Genomic DNA, 25,445 nt, shown 5'->3' with positions numbered 1-25,445 from the left:
CTCTATTTACAATAGCCAGGACATGGAAGCAACCTAAGTGTCCAACAACAGATGAATGGATAAAGAAGATGTGGCACATATATACAATGGAATATTACTCAGCCATAAAAAGAAATGAAATGGAGGTATTTGTAATGAGGTGGATGGAGTTAGAGTCTGTCATACAGAGTGAAGTAAGTCAGAAAGAGAAAAACAAATACAGTATGCTAACACATATATACGGAATCTAAGGGGAAAAAAAGCCATGAAGAACCTAGTGGCAAGACGGGAATAAAGACACAGACCTACTAGAGAATGGACTTGAGGATATGGGGAGGGGGTGGGGTGAGATGTGACAGGGTGAGAGAGTGGCATGGACATATATACACTACCAAATGTAAAATAGATAGCTAGTGGGAAGCAGCCGCATAGCACAGGGAGATCAGCTCGGTGCTTTGTGATCACCTAGAGGGGTGGGATGGGGAGGGTGGGAGGGAGGGAGATGCAAGAGGGAAGAGATATGGGAACATATTGTATATGTATAATTGATTAACTTTGTTATAAAGCAGAAGCTAACACACCATTGTAAGGCAATTATACTTCAATAAAGATGTTAAAAAAAAAAATACATGAACAATAGCAGCACTATTTATCATAACTAAGACACGGAAACAACCTAAATGTCCATCGACAGATGAATGGATAAAGAAGATGTGGTATATATATACAATGGAATAGTACTCAGCCATTAAAAAAAGAATGAAATAATGCCATTTGCGGCAACATGGATGGACATAGAGATTATCATACTAAGTGAAGTAAGTCAGAAAAAGAAAGACAAATACCATATGATATCACTTATATGTGGAATCTAAAATATGACACAAAAGAACTTATCTATGAAACAGAAACAGACTCACAGACATAGAGAACAGACTTGTGGTTGTCAAGGGGGAGGGGAGTTGGGGAGATGGATTGGGAGTTTGGGATTAGCAGATGCAAAATATTACATATAGAATGGATAAACAACAAAGTTCTACTGTATAGCACAGGGAACTATATCCAGTATCCTGTAATAAAATGTAATGGAAAAGAATATGAAAAAGAATATATATATGTATAACTGAATCACTCTGCTGTACAGCAGAAATTAACACAACATTGTAAATCAACTACACTTCAATAAATTAAAAAAAATACATGAACAAAATTTAACCAAGGATGTGTGAGACTTATGCACTGAAAACCAAAAAATGTTGTTGAAAGAAATTAAAGAAGACCTAAATAAAGGGAAAGTCATCCATGTTCATGGATTGAAATTCCTAATATTGCTAAAATAACAAACTTTCCAAATGGCTCTACAGATTCAACGCAACTCTATCAAAATTCCAACTGCCTATTTTTTTTTCTTTTTTTGTACAAATGGACAAGCTGATCCTAAAATTCATACAGTAATGCTGAATAGCCAAGTTAATCTTGAAAAAAAAAAAAAAAAAAAAAGGTTGGAGGACTCACATTCCCAATTTCAAAACTTACTACAATATTACAGTAATCCACACAGTGTGGTATTACATAAAGATAGATACACAGATCAACGATATAGAATTGGGAGTCCAGAAAGAAACCCATATATCTATGGTCAACTGATTTTTGACGAGCATGCCAAGACCATTCCATGAGGAAAGAGTAGTCTTTTCAATAAATGGTGCTGGGACAACTGGATATGAATGAATTTAGAGCCCTACTTCACACCACAAACAAAAATGATTTCTAAGTGGATCAAAGACTTAATGTAAGAACTCAAATCAAAAAACTCTCAGAAGGAAACGTAGCTGTAAATTTTCATAATTTTAGATTAGATAATGGTTTCTTAAACATGACACCAAGAGCACAAGCAACAAAAGAAAACTAGATAAACTGGACTTCAACTTAAAAACTTCTGTATGTCTAAGGACACTACCAAGGAAGTGGAAAGACAGCCCACAGAATGGGAGAAAATATTTGCAAATGATATACCCAATAAGAGTCTAGTATCCAGAATATATAAAGAACACTTACAACTGAACAACAACAACAAAATTTTAACAGGTAATGGATTTAAATAGACATTTCTCCAAAGATGTACAAAAAGCTAATAAACATATGAAAAGATACTCAGCATCACTAGTTATTAGAAAAACATAAATCAAAAGCACAATGAGATCCTACTACACACACACTAGAATGGCTATAATCAAAAAAAAAAAGGAAAATAAGGATTGACAAGAATATGGAAAGACTGGAATCCTCAAATACTACTAGTGTAAAGTGGTGCAGCCACTGTGAAAAACATTTCAGCAGTTCCTCAAAAGTTAAACACAGAGTTAAGCTATGACACAGCATTTCCACTCTTAAGTATATACCCAAGAGAACTGAAAACATATATTCACACAAAAGCTTGTAATGCTCATTGTGGTATTAGTCATAAGAGCCAAGAAGTGGAAACGATCCAAATGCTCATACACTGATGAATGGTGATATATATATAGATACATATATATTTATTTATTCTCTCTCTCTCTCTCTCTCTATATATATATATACCCATACAATGGAATGTTATTCCACCATAAAAAAGAATGAAGTACTGATACATAGTACAACATGACTGAACTTTGAAAACATTATACTAAGGAAAAGAAGCCAGGCACAAAAGGCCACATGTTGTATTCATTCCATTTATATGAAATGTCCAGAATAGGCAAATCAATAGAGAAAAAAAGTAGATTACTGTTTGGATGGGATGAAGGAAGAATGGGGTTGCGGGGGCAGGGGAGAGAGTATTGGGTTCTTTTTTGAGTGATATAAATCTTCTGGAATTAGATAGTGGTGGTGGTTATACAACACTGTAAATATATTGATACTAAAAACCACAGTACTGTGCTCTTTAAAATGGTTCAAATGGTGGTTTTTATGTTACCTGAATTTATTCTCAATAAAAGAAATTTAAGAGAAAATACAGGCACAACATGTAAACAACATACAGATGAGAATTAAAAGTAAAAGGAGAAATTAGAAACCAAAAGGAAGGAATAAAACAGAGTGGAACCAAAGCTTATGTGGAGGTTGGTTCTCACATCAGCATGTACAGCAGAAACTGAATATAATCAAAATTAGCCTTGAACATTCCACAGAAGACATGGCCATACTATCCCTGGATAAGTTCAACATAGCATCAGCAAAAATGTCCACTAGCACTGGAAGTTATATTAGTTAGCTTTTGATGAGAATGACCACCACCAAAAAACCCCACTCCATAACTACTAGCATAAAAACAATAAAAATGTATTATTGCTCCTGATTCTGTTGGGTGGGCAATTCTGGCCTGCATGTCTAGGACGGCCTCACTCACATTTCAAGCACTTGCAGGCTATCAGCCAGGACACCTCACTTCCCTTCCATGTGGTCTCTTCAACAGGACAACCTGGATTTATACATGTAGTTCTCAAGGTTCCAAGAGCAGTAAAAGAGAGCAAGCCCCAATACACAACACATTTCACGTCTCTGAATGATTTACCTTTGCTATTATCTCATTGGCCAAAGCAAGTCACATGGCCAAGCCCAGATTCAGAATTGGAGGTGATTCTTCAAGGTGGAGTACGTACGGGGAAAGGAATTATGGAGGACTTTTTGCAAACAATCTAACAACCTAGCAGAGAGAAAAACAGATTTTTGGTTATTTGATTTAGTATCAGATAAAGTATCAATAGTTGGTTTGGACTCAAGGGACAGTTTGTGTGAAAAACTTATCTTTAACCACTAAAATCACATTGGCCACTATGAGATGCTCATGGAAAAACCTTGGCAGACTAAGACAAGGAAGCGGGAGGTTCCTGCATCTCCCAATGCACACACCCTCTGGGGCATATGCTCCCAAAGTAAAATGGTGAATAGAAGCACGACACTCTTTAAATTGTTTCTCTAAAAACAGAGCTACCATATGATTCAGCAATTCCACTCCTGGGCATATATATGGAGAAATCGTAATTCGAAAAGACACATGCACCCCAATGCTCACTGCAGCACTATTTACAATAGCCAAGACACAGAAGCAACCTAAATGTCCATCGACAGAGGACTGGATAAAGAAGATGTGGTACAGGGGCTTCCCTGGTGGCGCAGTGGTTAAGAATTCGCCTGCCTGGCTTCCCTGGTGGCGCAGTGGTTGAGAATCTGCCTGCTAATGCAGGGGACACGGGTTCGAGCCCTGGTCTGGGAAGATCCCACATGCCGCGGAGCAGCTAGGCCCGTGAGCCACAACTGCTGAGCCTGTGCGTCTGGAGCCTGTGCTCCGCAACAAGAGAGGCCGCGGTGGTGAGAGGCCCGCGCACCGCGATGAAGAGTGGCCCCCACTTGCCGCAGCTGGAGGAAGCCCTCGCACAGAGGCAAAGACCCAACACAGACAAAAATAAATAAATAAATAAATAAATAAATAAATAAATAAATAAATAAATAAATAAAAGAATCTGCCTGCCAATGCAGGGGACACGGGTTCGAGCCCTGGTCTGGGAAGATCCCACATGCCGCAGAGCGACTGAGCCCGTGCGCCGCAACTACTGAGCCTGTGCTCTAGAGCCTGTGAGCCACAACTTCTGAGCCCGCGTGTCACAACTACTGAAGCCCACGCACCTAGGGCCCGTGCTCCACAACAAGAGAAGCCACCGCAATGAGAAGACCGCACACCACAAGGAAGAGTAGCCCCCGCTCGCCACAACTAGAGAAAGCCCGTGCGCAGCAACAAAGACCCAATGCAGCCAAAAATAAATAAATTAAATAAATAAATTTATTTAAGAAAACAGAAGACGTGGTACATATATACAATGGAATAGTACTCAGCCATTAAAAAAAGAATGAAATAATGCCATTTGCAGCAACATGGATGGACACAGAGATTATCATACTAAGTGAAGTAAGTCAGAGAAAGACAAATATCATATGATATCACCTATATTTGGAATCTAAAAAGATGATACAAATGAACTTATTTGCAAAACAGAAATAGACCCATAGACTTAGAAAACAAACTTATGGTTACCAAAAAGGAAAGGTCGGGGTGGGGGGGAGGGTGGATAAATTAGGAGGTTGGGATTAACATATACACACGACTATATATAAAACAGATCATCAACAAGGACCTACTGTATAGCACAGAGAACTCTACTCAATACTCTGTACTAACTTGTATGGGAAAAGAATCTGAAAAAGAATGGATATATGTATATATATAACTGAATCACTTTGCTGTACACCTGAAACTAGCGCAACATTGTAAATCAACTATACTCCAAAATAAAACAATAATTAAATTTTTAAAAAGGGGTCCAAGCTTTTAAAAAAATGTTGTTTCTTTCTCTCTTTTCTTTGTTAACCCATAGAGTTTAATTCCCCTAAATTGAACGCACAGATACTACAATGTTACTGAACACTGATAATCAGAGCATTAGATTTGGAGCTTCTCAAAATCCAGGGAACAAAGGATAACATAATGCTTCACAGGACATAATTTTTTATCATAAGATACAAACCAATTGATCAAAAGAAAAACTTTCCCTGTCATTAAATTCTAAGGACAAACTAGTTTGTATGATCATAAAGGACAATGAAAGATATTACATGGTACATCTTCAATAGAAGTTTGGGCAGAAATTATAAAAACATTCCTCACCTGGCTATTTCTTATATTAACACTTGATAATAGCTTAGTAAATAAAGCCTGATAAAATCATTTCTCTCTGGGCTGAGCTAGACAGGTTTTCTTGTTAACTCAAGAAACAGGAGTACAGTACAGAATTAGGTAAATAGAAATGATCCTTGGGCTACATCTGTTAAACACTATCTACTTTTTTTTTCCCCAAATCAAAAGAGGTTTTATTGCATCTTTAAAATATCACAAACGAGTCCGAAAATCATTTGGCATCTTGCTGTTTCTATAGCCTGACCACTCAGATCTTATTCATCAGCCTGCTGAACTGTTCCTTTTCCAGAAACACAGATATCATCCAAAAATTTTCTGATATTCTTGTTTTTATAACTGTTGTGGCTTGCTGAATCATAGCAGCTGAATTTGACACAAGTTCAATGTCATTTCCTTCAAGAATCAACTCATCTTTCTGGTCTTGAAATACTGAGCAAGCAACGCCAGGCCTCATCCAAACCCTGCAGATGTATTTTTCACCCCAAAATTTTTGGATTTCAACAAGAGAACCATTCTCCTGAATAACAACATTGATGGGGAAGTGAGCAAGCACAGACCTCATCTAGTAACGGAAGCCCAGGGTAACACCCTTGATCATGTTCTGTACATGACTACACGTCGTGCTAACAGTTGCCAGTTCCATTCTATTTCCCCACCATTTGTCAACCCGGAGCCTCTTCTTTTTCTTTCCAAGGAGACTGAGTTCTACACTAATGTGATTGAAGTCCCTCCACAGGGTGCCTCTAGGGCTCTTCACCATAACTGTGCATCCCTTCAAAGTAATGACATTTTCTGGAATGTCAACAGTCGGAGTGCTGAGAATGGTCTTCATTCTCGCAGCAGATGTGGCAAAGAGTGTTAAACACTATCTTAAGCTCATTTTCAACAAACGTTGAATGAAATTTAGTTTAAGACTTACTCTCCAATATGTGACAGAAATGTAAATATTACATTAACGATAAAATAATCAATATATTTGTTGTAAAAATTTTTGAAGGCTAATAGGTACCACCTTCCTGATAGGCCAAGTATTTTCAGATATACTCTCCTGAAAGACCTAATGTAACAAAAAACAGCAACAGTTCCAAAGATCTACAGCTTCACACTAGAAACATTTACATTTTGAGACTCTGACTTCATCTGATTTACGTCTTGCTTCTTGACTTCATGATAGTTCTGCTAACTCTGAATTAACAGTCCTCAGACTGCTATATATAAGAATTACTAAGACCCTAGCAGATGTCCTTTTCAGTATTATTTTCACCAAATCAGAAAGCTGTAAAAGGCAGAGTGGCGACAGATGTGGTTCTCAATTCACAATATGAATTGGATGAGTAGACACCAATAATTTAAACGAGTGAAATAGCAAAGCAGATTCAAAGCAACTGAACAAAAAATCTTCCAAGGCTGTAAAGACACTCTAAGACAGGGTACTGCATTTCTTCACACCGCCATCCTCACCCACCACACACAAAGCACAGACCCCAGGAAGGCTGATGAAAATAGCTGCTTAAATACCACCAAATGTACGCTTGACCTTAAACAAAATACATTTAAAATTACCATTTATTAAATATAGTTGCTTTACATTATACTTTCAAATTGAAGTAACAGTGGCTTAAAAAGCATAAAAGGCAAAACTTCTACCTCTCAGCTGGAATTCCAGAACACGTGCCTGATCTAGGATCTACTGAATTGATCAAAACATCAAGTCATACTGGTATAGGAACCTGGACGAGGAAGTGGCACATTCATTCACATTCCCTTCTTAGGTCTGCCCAGGACCTGCCAAACTTGCTACCCATATCAAAATCTAAGAAACTGAATTTATCAGCTTTTCTATCATTGTAAGAAAAACTGAACACCACCAACAGAGATAGAGTAATTCCAAAGAGGTCTCTTCTCTACAACAGAAGCTGAATGAGCCCAACACAGAGGCATTCAGTCTGCCCAGTGTCACAACAGAACTCATATTCTTCCCTACCCTAGAGATGGCTGAAACTGTTCCAATGGTAAATATACCTCTTCATTCCAAAATGAGAAATAAAACACAGCCACCCAAGTACCCCTGAGGAAGGTAACGCACTGACTAAGTTTATCCTAAATTCTCAATCCCATCCTCTCTTGCCATTTCAAACATTTCTGGCCCACAGTTTCCCCCTCTTCGGTGCACCTGTTCCTTCTCTACTAGATCATCCCCTTTGGTACAGCAGCATCACTTACGTTCCCAAACATAAATCTTTGCCATGACCCACATTCACCTCCAGCTACCATATCACTTCTGAGTCCCTTTACAGCAAAAGTTCTTGCAAGACAGGATTAGGGTTGCTGTCCCTGCTTCTCAACTCATGTGCTTTCCTCAAACTGCTCCAGTTGGGCTTCTGTCTCCATCATTCTACTAAGACTGCATTTGTCAAAGTCACCAAGAACAGCCTTGTTGCCAGACCCAATGGTCACTTCCCAGGTCTTGTCTCTCCCAACAGTGTTGAACACAGCTGACCATTCTCTCCTTGAAATGCTTAGACTCTTTTGGTTCTCTGGGACATCAAAGTCTCCTGGATTTTTCTCCAATCTTAGAGTCTGCACCTTCTCAGTCTCCTTTGCTGGTTTCTATTTTTCTGCTTTACTTCTAAACACTGGTGTGCACCAGGGCTCTATCCTGGGCTTGCTTTGCTTCTTCATCTATACCTCCTCCTCAGGGGCTGCCTCATCCAGTTGGATGGCTTGAAATACCATCTATAGGTTGATAACCCTGAAATCTACATCTTTAGCCCTGTCCCCAAGAACCTCAGATTTATATATTCAACTGCAAACCTGACATCTTTATTTGACTATCTAACAAGTATCCCAAACATAACATTGGCTAAAACAGAGTGCTAGACAGTCCTCTAAAATTTGTTCTTTACCTAGTCTTTGCTATCTGAGTAAATGGCCTCACCATCTGCCCAGCTGCCCAGCCAAAAATCTAAGAGTTATCTTTGATTCATTCCTCTCCCTCATACCTCAATTCTAATCCATCAGCATGGTCCTCAGACTGTACCTCCAAAATATTCTAAACTTGAATATTCAAGTCTCTACTTCGCTTTTCTCCCATTAGTGCAGTAGATTGATTGCACTAATGGCCCTGATTTTTCATGCCTCTCTGCATCTTTTCACACCTCTCTGTATCCCTGCTCTTTGGCAACGCCCTCCTATACTAACTGTGGATGTACTCTTGCAACTTGCCTTGACCAATGGGACAGTGGCAAATTTGACACAAGCTAAGGCTTAAAAATCTGCTTACTCATTTCTACTTCCTTTTTGCTTCTTTGTGATCACCATGAGACTATGACTGGGCCAGCCTGAGAATAAGCCCAGGCTAGCCTACTAGAGGGATGTAACATAAACACACAGAGGAGAGCAAAGTTGTCCCAGCCATCTCAGCCGAGGCCATACTAGACAGCTGACAGCCATCTGGCCCTGCCAAACACATCAGGAAAACCAGGCAATATGGCAGAGCTACTACCTGACCGACAGCTGATCATAGACATGGGGAAGCCCAGTCAAGATCAACCGAGCCTGGCCCAGAACGGCAGAACTACCCAACCATCCCACTGACTCGAGCAAAAATGAATCCTTATTCCTATATGCCACTAAGTTTATGGGGATGTTTGTTGCATGGCATTACTGTGGCAATAACTGATACAGCCACCATCATCCCTTGTCAGGACTACTTTAGCATCCTCCTACTAGGTCTCACTACTTCCTTCCTTATCTTCTTATAATCCTTTCTCCATTCATCAATCGACACAAACTTTTAAAAACATAAATCAGCTTATGTCCTCAGTCCTACTTAAACCCCCTAATGGCCTCCCTGAACTTAGACTAAAAATCTCTTAACTTAGTACATCACCTACTTGTCCAACCTCATCTAGTACCACTCTCTCCCTGACCCACTATGCATCAACCACACCAGCCTTCTTCCTGTCCTTCACACACAGCAAACTCACAGCATGGCGAGGTCTTTGCAAATCATGTTCCCTCTACCTAGAAAATCACTCCACTTGTTCCCTCTTGCTCACTCTCTAAATAACTTCTTATAACTCATATTTCAGCCTAAATGTCACTTTCACAAAAAGGCCTTCCCTTGACCACACAATCTAAAGTAGATAACCAGTCACTCTGGTTAAATTAAAACAGGGATTTTAATTTTCTGCATGATACTCATCACTATGGGACATTTTTATTGATTGTTTTTAATTGTGTGATCCCCCAATGATTGTGAGTTCCACACGAGCAGGAACCTAGTCTGTGTATTCACCACTGGATCCTCAGCTCCTAAAATAGTTCCTTCACAAAGTAAGTACTCACTAAATACTTGAAGAATGCTACCTGACATGGAATAAATAAAAGATCAGATCCTTTCTGAGATCAGGGCTTTTTTTTTCATATTTATTTTATTTATTTAGTTGCGCCGGGTCTTGGTTGCGGCATGTGTGCTCCTTAGTTGCGGACGGTGGGCTCCTTAGTTGCAGCCTGCAGCCTCCTTAGTTGTGGCATGGGAACTCTTAGTTGCGGCATGCATGTGGGATCTAGTTCCCTGACCAGGGATCGAACCCAGGCCCCCTGCATTGGGAGCGTGGAGTCTTAACCACTGCGCCACCAGGGAAGTCCCTGAGATCAGGTTTTTACAAAGAGAAAGAGCCAGGCAAGCTGAAATGGCGAGGGAAAAAAGACGGACTGATTCTGAGAGGAAATTTTAGAAGCAAAGAAAAAAATAAACTCACCTAATATAAAATGAAGTTAAGCGTGTGGACTCTAAAAACAGCCTAGAATGGAAGCCTGGCTCTACTCCTTCCTAGCTGTGTAAACATGGATACATCACTCACCTCTCTGAGCTTGTCTCCTCATCTATAAAATGGGGTAATAATTACTACTTTGCAGAGTTGTTGTAGAAATTAAATATATATAAAGCACTTAGCACAGTACATGGATCACAGTAATTACTCAACATTAGTGATGGCAGTGATGGTGGTGGTGGTGGTGATATCTAAATCAGCCCCGCTATTATTGATGAAATTGGCATAATCCATAGTATCTCACTCAACCTGTTAGTCTACCTAATTTTTTTTCAGTTTTTAGGCATTCCAAATTGTCCCTTCTCACCAAGAATGGAATGAGCATAGGACCTAGAATCCAAAGAGCTGGGTTCTGGCTCTGGTTCTGCCACTAACTAGCTGGGTGACCTCGGGCAAGTCACCAACTTCCCAGACCTGAAAGTTACCTTGTCATCAGCTCTGTCCATCCCCAAGGCAGGAGCTGCAGGAAACATTCTGAGAAGAAGTGGAGGTATTGGCGTAATGCAGAGACAGGGATGCAGAGAGACAGGCTGGCAGATAATCTGCTCTGCTCCATTGCAGACCACAAACAAGAATATCTAAACACGTTACCTCAAAGCTTCCCAAGCTGTTCCAGAACACTCAAAACCTGTTAGATTACACCAGACCATAATCTCACAAGGGCAGGGACACGGGCTGATTTTATTCTCTACTGCAGGACCAGTGGCCAGCACAGTGGCCAAATTATACTATCATAGTATGTGTTTACTGCATGCTTGCTGAATAAACAAATATACTTGGGGAAATCTGGGTTAAACAATGTCAAACTGGTTCCTTGTGCGCATTTCTCAAAACCTTTAATACGTGAATAGGCTCTGTGAATCATATAGAATGCAGTATTTCCCAACCTTATTTGATCATAGAACTCATTCTATTTCCCTTGAACCTGATTAACCTGATTAACATCTCCCAGAGTTGTAGTATTCTATAGAACAGTTTGAGAAACATCTTAAGCTTACTTTTTTTTTTTTTTTTAGCCATGCCACATGGCTTGCAGGATCTTAGTTCCCCAACCAGGGACTGAACCTGGGCCCTCGGCAGTGAAAGCGCAGAATCCTAACCACTGGACCACCAGGGAATTCCCAAGCTTACATAATTTAAGTCATTTTTACCATCATGAAATAAACATCTTACTCTTTATACATAAGGTAATTAAAAGGCCAACTACTTTGATTCACATCTAGTATGCAGCTGTTTTCCCCACTTTCAAATCACCTGTCACCAGGCAGGGCCTCAATCTCTCCCATCTCCTAAGCAGCAGATGTCCTGCCTGGTTTCTCTGCCCTGCTCCCTGCACCCTCATAACCAGTATGCTCTGCAAATCCTCCCACCTTTTCTTCCACTATCCCTTCTCTCTTCATCCTCAGTCTTATTATGGACTTCTTCAACTGCTTTAATTACTCCTCTTCTCCTTTTTATAATCAACCCAACGGAGTTTCAGTCTTGTAATTTACAATATCCTCCTATGCCTGAAAACTTCAAAGTACTTCTCCCTTTAATAATAAAGGCTGGTGGGGACTTCCCTGGTGGTGCAGTGGTTAAGAATCTGTCTGCCAATGCAGGGAACACAGGTTTGAGCCCTGGTCCAGGAAGATCCCACATGCTGCAGAGCAACTAAGCCTGTGCGCCACAACTACTGAGACTGTGCTCTAGAGCCCGCGAACCACAACTACTGAAGCCCGCATGCCACAACTACCGAGCCCACGCGCCTAGAGCCCATGCTCCACAACAAGAGAAGCCACTGCAATGAGAAGCCTGTGCACCACAACGAAGAGTAGCCCTTGCTCGCCGCAACTAGAGAAAGCCCGCGTGCAGCAACGAAGACCCAGCGCAGCCAAAAATAAACTAATTAATTTTTTAAAAAACTATAAATAAAAAATAATAAAGGCTGGTCCTTCGCTTGCATTCTCCACGCTGGATCCTCCTTAGGGTTATTCCTTAATCTTAAGTACATATAATCATGTCAAATCCCATCTGGGTTCCCTCTTCCCATCCTACCATTTATTTCCAAGAGCTCAAGCAACTAAATATTTTCACATCCCCATGCCTTTGTCTGAGTTGTTCTCTCCGCCTAGAAGAGCACCTGTTGAAATCCTACTCATTTTTTAAGGTCCTGATCATAGGTAATCTCTTTTATGAAGTCTCCCTTATATCCCACTCTAGCCACAATTAGCTACTCCTTTTAACTACCTCAAGGCTACTGCACAACTTATCACAGATACAGAAAGTTAGTTGTACATATGAATGCAGAGATGGCAGAGCTGGAAGAGAAGACCATGAACCAGGTGAGTCTATCAAGCAGAATGACCAAGAGGTTGGTGACAAAAGGAGAAACCAGAAGGGTATTTGCATGAATGGCTTGAACGCTAAAGGAGAAAGGGTTGTGGCATGACCTGGAAGCAGCAAAGGGAAGCCAAGAGAAGGCTACAGCAGAGAGAGCTGCAGAAACGGGAGTGTTTTCACTCTGTGAGATGGCTGGGGTGTGGGAATGCTGATTCACAATGGAACAATGCCCTCAGAGGGCCACCGGAAAGATTTGGGAAGGAAGCCAGTAGAAGGATGGAAGCTCAGAATCACAGGGCAGTTGAGAGTACATAAGAAGACAGCTGACCAGAAAGGCTGGGAGCCAAGGAAACTGGGGATAAGAGGCGATGCCTTAACCTAAACTGGCTGAGATCCCAGACAGTGTCAGGGGCCAGATGAGTTAAGAATTCAACAGTCTTTGATCAACATTCAAAAGTACGTTGATGAGTAATTTTTCTAATGTCTGCAAAGAACAGATTTCCCTAATGTTCCACTCATGGCACAATCCTTATCCCTATGAGTGGGCTATGCCATGGGGGTAGCGGGTTGGGGGGAGTATCAGGGAGGGATTGGGTTGGGTGTGGTATCTCCCTTCACTAGGGCAGGGCTCATAGACCAGAAAGGGAAGAAGCAAGCTGAACATGTACAGAGTTTACAGGGATCAAAGATCGGGGCTTCCCTGGTGTCACAGTGGTTGAGAATCTGCCTGCCAATGCAGGGGACACGGGTTCGAGCCCTGGTCTGGGAAGATCCCACATGCCGCGGAGCAACTAGGCCCGTGAGCCACAGCTACTGAGCCTGCGCGTCTGGAGCCTGTGCTCAGCAACAAGAGAGGCCGCGATAGTGAGAGGCCCGCGCACCGCGATGAAGAGTGGCCCCCGCTTGCCGCAACTAGAGAGAGCACTCACACAGAAACGAAGACCCAACACAGCCATAAATAAATAAATAAATAAATAAAAATTAAAAAAAAAAAAAAGATCTCCAGGCACGGGGCAGACAACAGTAGGCACCAAGGCCCAAGATCTAGTGAGCTCATCCAAACGATAGACAGAGAATGGCAATGGGGAATGCAAGACAAAAATATCTTCTGAAAAGTCTGTCTATTAGGCAGGGTTTTCAATTGCAAATAACTAGATTTAGGCACACAACAACAGCAAAAGGAATGTATTAGCTCACATAACCAAGAAGTCCCGGAAGCTTCAGACACACCTGAATCCTGGGGTTCAAACGATGCTGTCTGTGCTCTCACCACCACTCAGTGCTACTTCTCACTGCATGCCAGCCTCGTTCATTCTGTCCTACTTCATATAACTTCCTCCATATAGTGGAAAGATAGCCACCAGGAGCTCTAGGCTACATCACTCCAGCAGCCAAAAAATCCCAGAGGAAAAGAATGACTCCTTTCCTAAACTGGAGCAGAAAAGGAGCCTGATTTGAGTGAGCCTGGGTCATGTGCTCACCCCTGAACCAATCACTTGGTCAGATGAACAAGGCACTTCTCAGATTGGCCAAAGCTGAGTCACATGACCATCCCTGGCATTGGTGTCAACCCCACCCAAACCACATGGATTGTGGACAGAGATGTTCCCCAGAGGAAGGAAGTCTGGGCAAACAAATAATAAGTCTACCATAGACAGCGTGGTCACTTGTCAGTCAGGCCCCAGATACCAAAAAAAGAAGCCCAGTCTTGTTGCTTAAGCACAGAAGGGCTTTGAAGTCAGACAGAACTGGTTTTAAATTTCAGCTTTGACACTTGCTAGCTGGGTGACCTCAGGTAAATTACTTAATTTCTCAGCGCCTCAGTTTCCTCCTTATAAAATAGAATAGTACCTACCTTCTAGAGCTGTTTGGAAAGATTAAATGATATAATGCACATAAACTGCTAAGCACAATGCTTGACATAAAGTGATCAATAAATGGTAGCTATTATTAGTAATAATAACAATTATGACAATTATTATTTAGAACAAGGGTGAGCTTGAAGAGTGAGCTGTGACTCGGTGAAAGAGAGAGCCAAGTCAGCACTTGGATAAATCAGCCCTGGGTCAAGATTCATTAAGTTCAACTCAGAATACAATACAGGGGCCCTGAATGAACTCTAAGATGACAATTCAAATCAATAAATGCGTTGAGTACCTATTATGTGCCAGGCACTGGGGATACAATTATGAATAAGACACATGGCTCCAAGGTAACCTACCATGAAAAATGACTATGGCTTCATGACATTATTTTGCGGGGAGGAGAAGTTGACTGAATCTGCTTCCTTACTTTCAGCCATAGGCTGTAGGCACTGGAAAAGCGCTGAGCGTACAAGAGAATGATGCCTGAGGCCAACTGCTGGAATGCTAGGAAGGTATAAAAGGACTACAGTCACAGCCTCCTCCCCCTCAAAAAAAATGCCTTTGCATGAACTAGGAAAAAGTGTCTCTTCCTTTAGAAAGTTTACTTCCATCTTCCAAAAAACTGTCACAGTAAACAAATCTACTAGATCTTCCATGCGAATGACATCCCAGAGTTTTGCAGTGTATAACCTGCACAACTGTACATGGTAGGCAGGGAAGATGACATGGGGGCTGAGAGGGGTCAAGGGATAGGGTGGGGATGGAGAATCTGGGAGTCCCCAGGCCTTTGGAGACAGAGAATAACTTTTGCTATGGAGCTGCTCCATTCAATATGGTAGCCACTCATCACAAATAGCTATTAAGCATTTGATATGTGGCTAGTACAACTGAGGACTAATTTTTTTTTATTTTATTACATTTTAATTAATTTTAATTTAAAATTTAAAACTGAAGTGGTGTAAATATGTTTCCATTAACTTTGTTTGGTAGGACTACATTTTACTTTATCCATTGCACTGCATAAGATATTCTATTGAATTGCATTGTATTGCATTGTATTATACTGTATTGTATCGCGCATATCAAGCGCCTGAGTTGTTTCTGGTATCTCATTAATAATTTTTATATGATTACATGGTGAAATTATAATATTTTTTAAATATTGGGCTACACAAAATATACTATTACGATTAATTTCACTTGTTGCGTTTTGCTTTTTTTTAATGTGGTAACTAGAAACTTTTAAATTACATGTCTGACTCACAGAATATTTCTATTCACCAGTGCTGCTCTGAAGACACCTTAGGATCCATAGTACTAAGGAGGATGGAATGATACCCAGAAGAACTGGTTGCTTTTGGTTTTGTTTGAAGCAGACCTTTATGTTTTCTTCTAGGTTGTCCAACTCTGTTGACCAGGAAGGAAAATAACAGAAGGAGAGGGGAAGAGGGTAGTTCAGTGTGGATAGCTCAGGAGAGCTATCAGAGTACACTCTGGAGTCGGACTGTATTGTTCTGAACTCTGGCTCCACCATCTAACCAAATTCCCCTGAATCTCCCTGAGCCTCAGGCTCCTCATCTGTAAAATGCTTAAAATAATCTTGCCCACTTTATAGGGTTGTTGGGAGGATTAAATGAGATAATCCAATGTAAAGAGTTTAGCATGGAGCCTAGCACATCTTATGTGCTCAACTAACTATTGGGGGGCCACTGGGGCATTATTTGGTAATAAAGAAGGTGCAAATGAATGGTCTCCCTGTACCATGGAGCTCAGGTTGCCATGGTATAAGAGGGGACACCCTGTCCACATGTCTCCTCAGCATTTATCTTTCTAGACCAAAGAGTTGGACAGGAGTCTACTTTACTCAATCCTCTATGCTGCTGATTAGTATGCTGGCTTTTTTCTAAGTGCATTATGTTTTTAAGGTACATTGATGAAACTATCTTAGATGTTGAAGAATCATGAAAATGGGTAAGGTGGCATTTCTGAATTGTGTGTAACAACAGCTAAGATTTAACTAGCTTTTTTGTTCCAAATCCTACACTGAATCAATGTCTTCAGTTAAGAGTTTATAGTAATATCTGAATCTCTTTCTTGAGTAAAAACCAGAACGTCCATCTGCATGTACAGATGGATTCATTTTACCTAAATGCATTCTTTACCTCTTCCCTGCCATTTTGCATAAACTTGAGACCAGCAATTTGCTTTTTAATGTCCCAAAAGGTTTGTGTTGACTGTAAACTTGGAGTTTACACTGTGTACTCCCTCTTCTACATGTTTTATTTTAAAAATAGTAATAAATAGTTTACTCACATTTGTAACCTGAGAAATGCCCATCTATGCTAAACCTTTGTTCTGTCTTCCAGTCCCCTCCCTATTCCTGACTTTTAAAAACATTTCTCCCAGCCTCCCGCTGACTCAATTTATTTAATAGCCTTTGTGTGGAGTCTTTTCAAAAACACTTGGAAAATCACAGTTTATCCCTAGCTTCCATAATCATTTAAAGTTCTTCAAGAACTCTAGTGAATTTGTCAAACATGATTCCTACTTACAAAGGAGTAACCTATCCCCCCAAAAGGTTTTATCTGTTTAAAAACTGTAAAATCCATTTTCCCAACACATACACTTGTGCAGAATTTATTTTAGATTCCACTTGTTCCACAAAGTCCAAGAAAAATTCCACAGACATTACATTAAATCTTCCGTCTGATTCTCAACAAGCCATTATCCTCTGTGAGGCTCACTTTTCTCATCTATAAAATGGGCATAATATAGATGCCCTTTGCTAAATAGAGCAAGCCATCTCATTACTCATGAATGTATATAAAACACTCTAGGAAAAGCTCAAAGTCCTTTACAAGCATTAGGCCATGAATCGTTCTGAAGTGGACTGTTAATTAGGTGTCATTATGCTTTGTTTAATAGATGGAAAACCTAAGGCATGGGAACACAATACCACTCAATAGCTAACTTAAAAATCTAGCCCAGGCTTTAAACATTAGTCAGAAAGATGTCAGGGGGAAAACCTGAATAGGAATTTCACTCTGCTCTAGTTCTTTATCAAGAAACTACATTACTGCAAAATTCTCTCCAGTTACTGGTTGCCCTGCCCCTCCTACTTCCTCATGCAGTCCAGGAATGGGGAAATGGGTGGGAGAGTTGATATTCCCTATTGAACGCATAATGCCTTCCCCTGCTTACAGAAAGGGTCATGAACCCTAGACCGGGTACTAAGGGCAAATGTAGTTTCACAGATACCATAACAATTTCTCCACATTTTGTTACTGATCCCTGGAAACTTTTCCTATCACACATCCAACAAAATAAAATGAGGCTATAGACATTTATCAAAAGAACACAGCCTCTGCAAATGAAACTGTCAGGTTACTCGGGCTTTATTATCTGACCTACAACTGGTCAGATACATGGCATGGCCTCAGTAACTCCAAATAAACCTTATGTCTTCACATAAAGGAGATACTGTGGATCCAAAAGGTCAAAAAAGAGGTAATGGAAACTTTATATAACTTTATATAGCCATAATTTTTCAAATTATTATTTTGTGTCCTTCTGACATTAACAGAAACAAGAAATCCTTTAATCCCAGAGTGGTATTTTGAAAAATATTTCCCAAGGAAACAATCCCCAAAAGGGAAAAACATATAGCAACACTACTTACTTAAAAACAAAAACAAACAAACAAAAAAACATATGTCCAACAACTGGGGAGTGGTTCAAAATACCATTGTATATTAACATGACAGACTGTCACCAAGCTATTAAAAATGGCAATTTTTTTTACAAGAAAATGTCTATTTGGAATATTGTTACCAAAGAACATTATGCCTGAACTAATTATAACCTCATAAAGTGTGTGTGTGTGTATATATATATATGTGTGTGTGTATGTGTATATACGTGTGTGTATATATATATATATTTATATAAAGATTATATAGATATAAACATTATAGAATTTGGAGTTACATAAACGGTTGCACATAATGCTCCTTAGGTTAATTATCTTCTAGAAAGGTGCTAAAGATTTGTAGAAAGTCAAATGATGATAAAGATGATGGAGAGGGGGTTCACCAAGAGCCTCTCTGGAATAGTTTTGGGGTCATCTTTAATCTCTTTTTTGTAAGCTTCAGTATTGTTTCAATTTTTTAACAAAGAATAAATAAATTTCTATAAAATGACTTTTTTTTTTAATGATGGCAGGGAGAGTCCAAAGAGCACACTGAGAGCTGGGGAATTGCAGTGGCAGGCAGAGTTCTATCCTTTGTCTGGGGGAGGAAAAGGGGTTGCATCACCAGCTCTGAGCCCCGAAAACCTCCAGCTATGATTCCAGAACCTATGAACAAGAATTATTTAATGCAGTGCTTCTATAACTGGTTTAAATATGTGACAAATAAGTTGACAATATTTAAAAAAGAAAAAAAGTAAAAAGCATTCATAAATTTACATATATAACAGCATTCATAACTCAGTTAAATTGTATTTCTGTTTCTCTGCATGGTTAAAGGATCAAGCATTTTTAGCACTCAAAGCAGGAAAATAAAAAAAGAAAGCCAACTGCCTTCTGTGAAATAAAAATAACCCCAATGGTAAAAACTAACTTTACTGCATGCTTAAATTATATTTGCAGAAAAATAAACTTTGAAATCACTACTTTGTAGGGAAAAAAACCCACGATTTATTTTTGGGGGTAGTCATGTGGAGCTCTCACAAGTTGTGGTTGAAACCTAATACTGGGAGATACATGAGGACATCACAGTTTCTAAGGAAATAGCTAACAGAAAGACACTGCTGGAACTCTTTTCAGGATAAAGAGAAGACATGAAAAGTTTTCCCCGTTAAATCAGGCTAGAACTTCAAAAAACTTAAAGGTACAGGGAGTAGGATATTTGATGAGGAGTTCTACTTTATAAGCATTTCATGTAGTATACGACAATTTAAAGTCTTTCATTTTGATACTCTATAGCTAAGCATTTCCAAAACTCTCAACCTTAAAAAATAAATGGCATGTAGTTACGAAAGGGAAAATATATCTAATATTGCTGAAATTCAAAGACATCTTCCTCTTTTAGAAACGTAACACTTAGCAGACTAGAAAACTAATCCGCACACACCTCCCTCCCTCTTCCAAATCCACTCTTCTTAGCCATAAAAATCAAGACAATCACAAGACTATGCTAAGAAGAAATATATGGGTGAAAAATAACAATAATAATAAGTACAATTAATGTTGTCCTTTCAAGGATGTTTTCAATGAGGATTATTTCTAAATAATATGAAAAACAATACACTTGGGGACACTTAAATTGAATAATACTCTATGGCTTCAGTCTATACAGCCAAAGAGAAGTGAAAGCCTAATCAAGAATTTAGTGAATTTAGGGCTTCTCTGGTGGCACAGTGGTTAAGAATCCACCTGCCAATGCAGGGGACATGGGTTCGAGCCCTGGTCCGGGAAGATCCCACATGCCACGGAGCAACTAAGCCCGTGTGCCAAAACTACTGAGCCTGCGCTCTAGAGCCCGCGAGCCACAACTACTGAGCCTGCGTGCCACAACTACTGAAGCCTGGGTGCCTAGAGCCCATGCTCTGCAACAGGAGAAGCCACCGCAATGAGAAGCCTGTGCACCGCAATGAAGAGTATCCCCCACTCGCCGCAACTAGAGAAAAGCCCGCACGCAACAACGAAGACCCAATGCAACCAAAAATAAACAAATAAATTTTAAAAAATAATAATAAACAAAATTTGAAAAAGAATTTAGTGAATTTAGACTACTGGATACAACTTGGATAATTATGACCATATATATATACTTTTTTTTTTTTTTTTTTAACTGCCAACTGTCCACAACTATCTGGAAAATTCATCTGGTACAATGATCTAGTATTTACTAGGCATGTGCTCTTCCCTGGAAGAGTTCACAATTCAGCTGAGAAGACAAAAAGAACTTACGTGAATTACTTAGCACATTAGAGAAAAACTATACTGCTTGGAAAAAGAGGTTGCAATGACTTCAAAGGTTCTGTTTAGAAAAGGGAAGGATGCCTGTGGAAGCACAGAGGGAGGAATGAGCACTGCAGATATTCCCACTGGCCAAACTGTTGTTCATAATGGTACCCGGTAGGTCCAGCTGAATAAGTGTTTTCTAACCATCTATCCTGCGCTGTCCTCCTTCAGAATGACTACGGTATCTGCTCCACTGTAGCAATTGCCAGCACTGGTATTGTCTGGATTCCCAATGCATAGCTGCCATCATGAGAGTATAGAGCTTTGCTTTTTCTGGGCAGATAAGATGGTGTGGAAACAACACTCTTCCTACTTCAGCAGAAGCTGACTCTTGCCACCATTCCTCTGTGTATAAGCAGAAAGTCATGCTGATGTTGTCAGGCTACTGAGATAGAAAGCTGGAAGGTCACACTGCATTAAGGAAGCCTGAAGAATGACTCAACTGGTTAAAGAGGGTTGGAAAGTTGTGATCATCCACGAGGAGCAGGGTAGGTCAGTCATCTCTGCTCAGCCCAGCCAGGAACAGGAACTTGGTGCACACTCCAAGAAAGGCATGAGCTTTGAAATGGGAAGACAGGATTCTGCTGCTGGGAAGGCAACTGTGTGATAAACGCCTCCAGAAGGAAATAACGATAATTTCCATTGGGGCCACATGGCCACCAATGACACCAGGCCCACCGTTCAGCCTAAAACATTAGATTTACAGAAGCTGAGCTTCACGGAAAGGTAAAACGTTCAGAGGCCAAGGTGACAGAATGAGTCCTCCCAGATGAGGTGAATTTGAGAAGTGGAAACCAGGGCTCTACGACCAGCAAGCTATATAGCATCAGGCTAGGGCTGCAGAGAGGTTCTGCCTCCCAAGACCACTGTAATGAATTGGTAGTGGATGCTTAGAGTAGTATAGGAAGGAATCGGGGGCCCCAACTCTGCTGGGTAATGGCAGGGAAAATGGCAGCAAACTGCCATGGCTGAACCACACTAGTCTCTCAGCAGAGGTTGGTTAAGAAAGCTATACTCCAGGCACTAAGGAGTAGTAATGAACAAAATGAAACAAAACTCTCTACTTTCTCTCCCTCCTGAAAGCCCAATAAAATGACAGTAAAGGGATAAACCCACAAGGATGGGGAGAAGGAAAGAAGAGACAACAGTAAAAACATTTAGGTGGGGTGAGGGGAAGCCAAGAAACAACCTGATTTATACCACGGAATCTCGAAATGCTAAATAATTAAAGGCAATTGGACTCTCTGTGGGGAGTGGGGGGACGGGGGCTGATCTAAAATAAAATAAAAATTGAAAGCCTCCTTGGAAAGCACCTGGATCTCCCAGGTCCCTCCAGCCACTCTGAGCAGTTAGGTGATGGCCCCTTCTCTACCCCAGCAAAAACACCTGGAGTTTCTTCCCTACCCACTCCCCGAGAGGAATTATATGAACATATAACTACCCCAGAGAGGGTGAAAAAGAGAAAGTCTCTGGATTGGAGTATGTCAGGCACAGCTCAGGTGTTTTACTGGAAATACCGTGGAGAGGTTATATGAACATGCAGATGCTGAGACATTCAGCCTTCTTCTCTACCTCGTTCCCAGATCACTGGCAGCCAGGCTCTTCCCACCACCCAGGAAAAAGACTGGAAGAGCTTTTTCTGAGGACCCTCACCAGCCCAAGAGGTACTAACATCAAAATTTCCCCAAATAAAAGACTCAGCCGGGGCTTCCCTGGTGGCGCAGTGGTTGAGAATCTGCCTGCCAATGCAGGGGACACGGGTTCGAGCCCTGGTCCGGGAGGATCCCACATGCCGCGGAGCAACTAGGCCCGTGAGCCACAATTACTGAGCCTGCGCGTCTTGAGCCTGTGCTCCGCAACAAGAGAGGCCACGATAGTGAGAGGCCCGTGCACCGCGATGAAGAGTGGCCCCCACTTGCCGCAACTAGAGAAAGCCCTCGCACAGAAACGAAGGCCCAACACAGCCAAATAAATAAATAAATAAAAATTAAAAAAAAAAAAAAAAAGACTCAGACAAATCACCCAACAGTTAAGTTCCCAGCCAACAAGCTTTTTAATCCCCCACTCAGATGTGAGTAGACAACCTAGGGTATCAGAAATACAAGGAAAGCCTCTAACATGAAATGTAGAGACCTAAACAATAAACAGACAATAGCAACTTGGGGAAACTGAGTCTATGCACAAAGGAAAAAACTTTCCAGGTAAGAAAATATCTAGTATACAGCCCAAAATATCTAGAATCTGAACAATAAGTTTCTGAAAGAGACATCACAAAATAGAGAGGAGGAAATTATCAATGAGATAACTCAAGAAAATTTCCCAAACTGAAAGATGTAGATTTCTGGATTGAAAGAACCCAGCACAATGGATGAAAACAGACCCATACCACAGCACACATCATGAAAACTCCAAGATTGTGGAGGCCAAGAGAAAATTCTACAAACTTCCACAAAGGACACAGCAGGTTTGTAACCTGTAGACAGGTTACAGGCAAAAATTAAGGAATCAGAACAATTCTGAATTTCTCAACAGCAACACAAGCTAGAAGGTGATGGAACAATGCCTTCAAATTTTCCATCCTAGAAGTCTACACTCAGACAAACTATCAATTGTTGTGGAAAACCGATATTTTCAGGCACTTACTGAAAAATGAGGGACTTCCCTGGTGGTCCAGTGATTAAGAATCCGTCTTCCAATTCAGGGGACGCAGGTTTGATCCTTGGTCGGGGAACTAAGGTCCCACATGCCACGGGGCAACTAAGCCCGCAAGCCACAGCTAGAGAGCCCACGTGCTGCAAACGACAGAGCCTACCCGCTCTGGAGCCCGTGCGTCACAACTAGAGAAGCCCAAGCGCCACAACTAGAGAGAAGCCCACGTGCCGCAACGAAAAATCCCATGTGCCACAACTAAGACCCGATGCAGCAATAAATAAATAAATAAATAAACAAACAAAAAGGATGATTTTTTAAAAAAAGAAAAATGAATAGAAAAAATATGAATAGATAAAATAAATAGGAAGGAAAACAGACATCCTGTGCATCCTTTACCAGAAAATTCCTTGAGAATCAGCTATATCAAAAAAAAAAAGGAGTCTACAAGAAAGAGAAAGGCATGTACTACAGGTAACAGGAGATCCAATACAGAGAGAAATGATGGAGATCCCCCCCAGGATGACAAAAGGAGGTCCTCAGGGTGACATCTGTGCCCCATGTGTAGAGGGCAACCAGTCCAGACTAGAGCAAGCCAGGAGGCTCAGGGACAGTTTCTTTGGGGAAAATGAAATTGACAGAATACCTGACTCATCTGAGGTAAGAATTAGAAAACTGGTCAAAAGTTTTGGGTTGAATTAATGATGAGTACATAAAAAACTAAGCCAGTGAACAAACAAAGCAATTACTGACTCCGAGGAAAAGAAAAAGTTGCACTTGGCTTGACTATGAATATTGATCTAACCAAAATTACTGTTTAACTATTGCAAGGATGAGAAAATAGGGAAGCTGTGGTTAGGCTGGGGGTTAGAAGAAGAGAGCCAAGTCATCATCTTCCACAGCAGGAAGTCAACAGATAATGCTTCAAACTGAAAAATTACAAGTATCACTTACAAGCAATAAATACCAAAATAACCAACTCGAAGAATCACAAGTGTTTGCTTCTGGAGAGGGAAAAATGCAACTTGGATTAAAGGTTTAAAACTAAAAAAAAAAAAGAAGAAGAAAAGAAAAGAACAAAACAAAAATCATATTGACTTCTATGCCCTTTCTTTTTTTTTTTTTTTGCTTTTGCTTTGTTTCCCTAATAACAATTTGGGAAAATTCCATCCTTGTTTTCCCTAAACAAACAAACAAAAAAATGTCAGGGATTTCCCAGGTGGTCCAGTGGTAAAGAATCCGCCTTCCAATGCAGGGGACTCGAGTTCGATCCCTGGTCAGGGAACTAAGATCCCACATGTCGCGGGACAACTAAGCCCACATGCCACAACCACTGAGCTCGTGTGCCGCAAACTGCAGAGCCCACGTGCTCTGGAACCCGCATGCCACAACTACAGAGCCCAAGCGCCCTGGAGCTTGCGCACCACAACTAGAGAGAAGCCCACATGCCGCAAGGAAGATCCCGCATGCCACAACTAAGACCTGATGCAACCAAAAATAAATAAATAATAATATAAAAAGAAAAGAAAATGTCACTTTCTACATCTACACCACGTAGCTGTGATCATCTGAGCTCTGAGCAGTCAAATATAGTGGGAAAGTTAATAGTTATAATCCAATCCAAGGAAGGACAGGTTGAGCTAGGGCAGAGATGCAAAGGCAAGTCCAGGTGGAGGCAAGTTTGGAGGTGAAGCCAACTACTAAGCTTCTCTCTTCTGGGGTTCTTTTTAACAAAGCTATTCTCATGGCATAATCACCTGGGACAGGGTAATTTTAGAACTGGCAGTGACCATGGACCAATTTCACTCCTTTCTAACAGACTCCAATGCCCAATTTATGACCCTAATCCAACCAAGGCGGCTAGCCTCCACAGCGGTTGATCTGGGTTCAACTTCAGTTACTCCACTTTGCCTGTGTAGACTGGATAATAGGAGAGCACGGTAAGGGCTCTGAAGCAAGTGACACTGTCATCAACAGATAGTTACTGAGCATCTGTGCACCAGGCTGAGGATCAACAGCCCTGTCAACTCTGT

The 25,445-nt window shown here is 40.8% G+C and overlaps 1 protein-coding gene and 1 pseudogene across 8 annotated transcripts in view; both read right to left on the bottom strand.

The window, feature by feature from the left end:
• Window positions 1–25,445, bottom strand: part of TEC (tec protein tyrosine kinase) — a 150,044-nt gene that overhangs the window by 122,165 nt on the left and 2,434 nt on the right. The window contains exon 2 of one of the 7 annotated variants that reach the window (XM_082390590.1): window positions 3,536–3,667. The exons of the other annotated variants lie outside the window; for them this stretch is intronic. The gene's annotated coding sequence lies outside the window, so the exon portion shown is untranslated. The remainder of the gene's footprint in view (window positions 1–3,535; window positions 3,668–25,445) is intronic. 7 annotated transcript variants of the gene reach the window in all.
• LOC309628074 (large ribosomal subunit protein uL6 pseudogene) lies at window positions 5,968–7,286 on the bottom strand (annotated as a pseudogene). Its single transcript has one exon. The product of its transcript is annotated as a large ribosomal subunit protein uL6 pseudogene (transcript).

This window comes from Balaenoptera borealis, assembly GCF_965194805.1.
Source record: "Balaenoptera borealis genome assembly, chromosome: 4".
NCBI lineage: Eukaryota > Metazoa > Chordata > Mammalia > Artiodactyla > Balaenopteridae > Balaenoptera > Balaenoptera borealis.
Note: the sequence above shows the minus strand (reverse complement) of the source record. Positions and strands in the feature narration are given on the sequence as shown.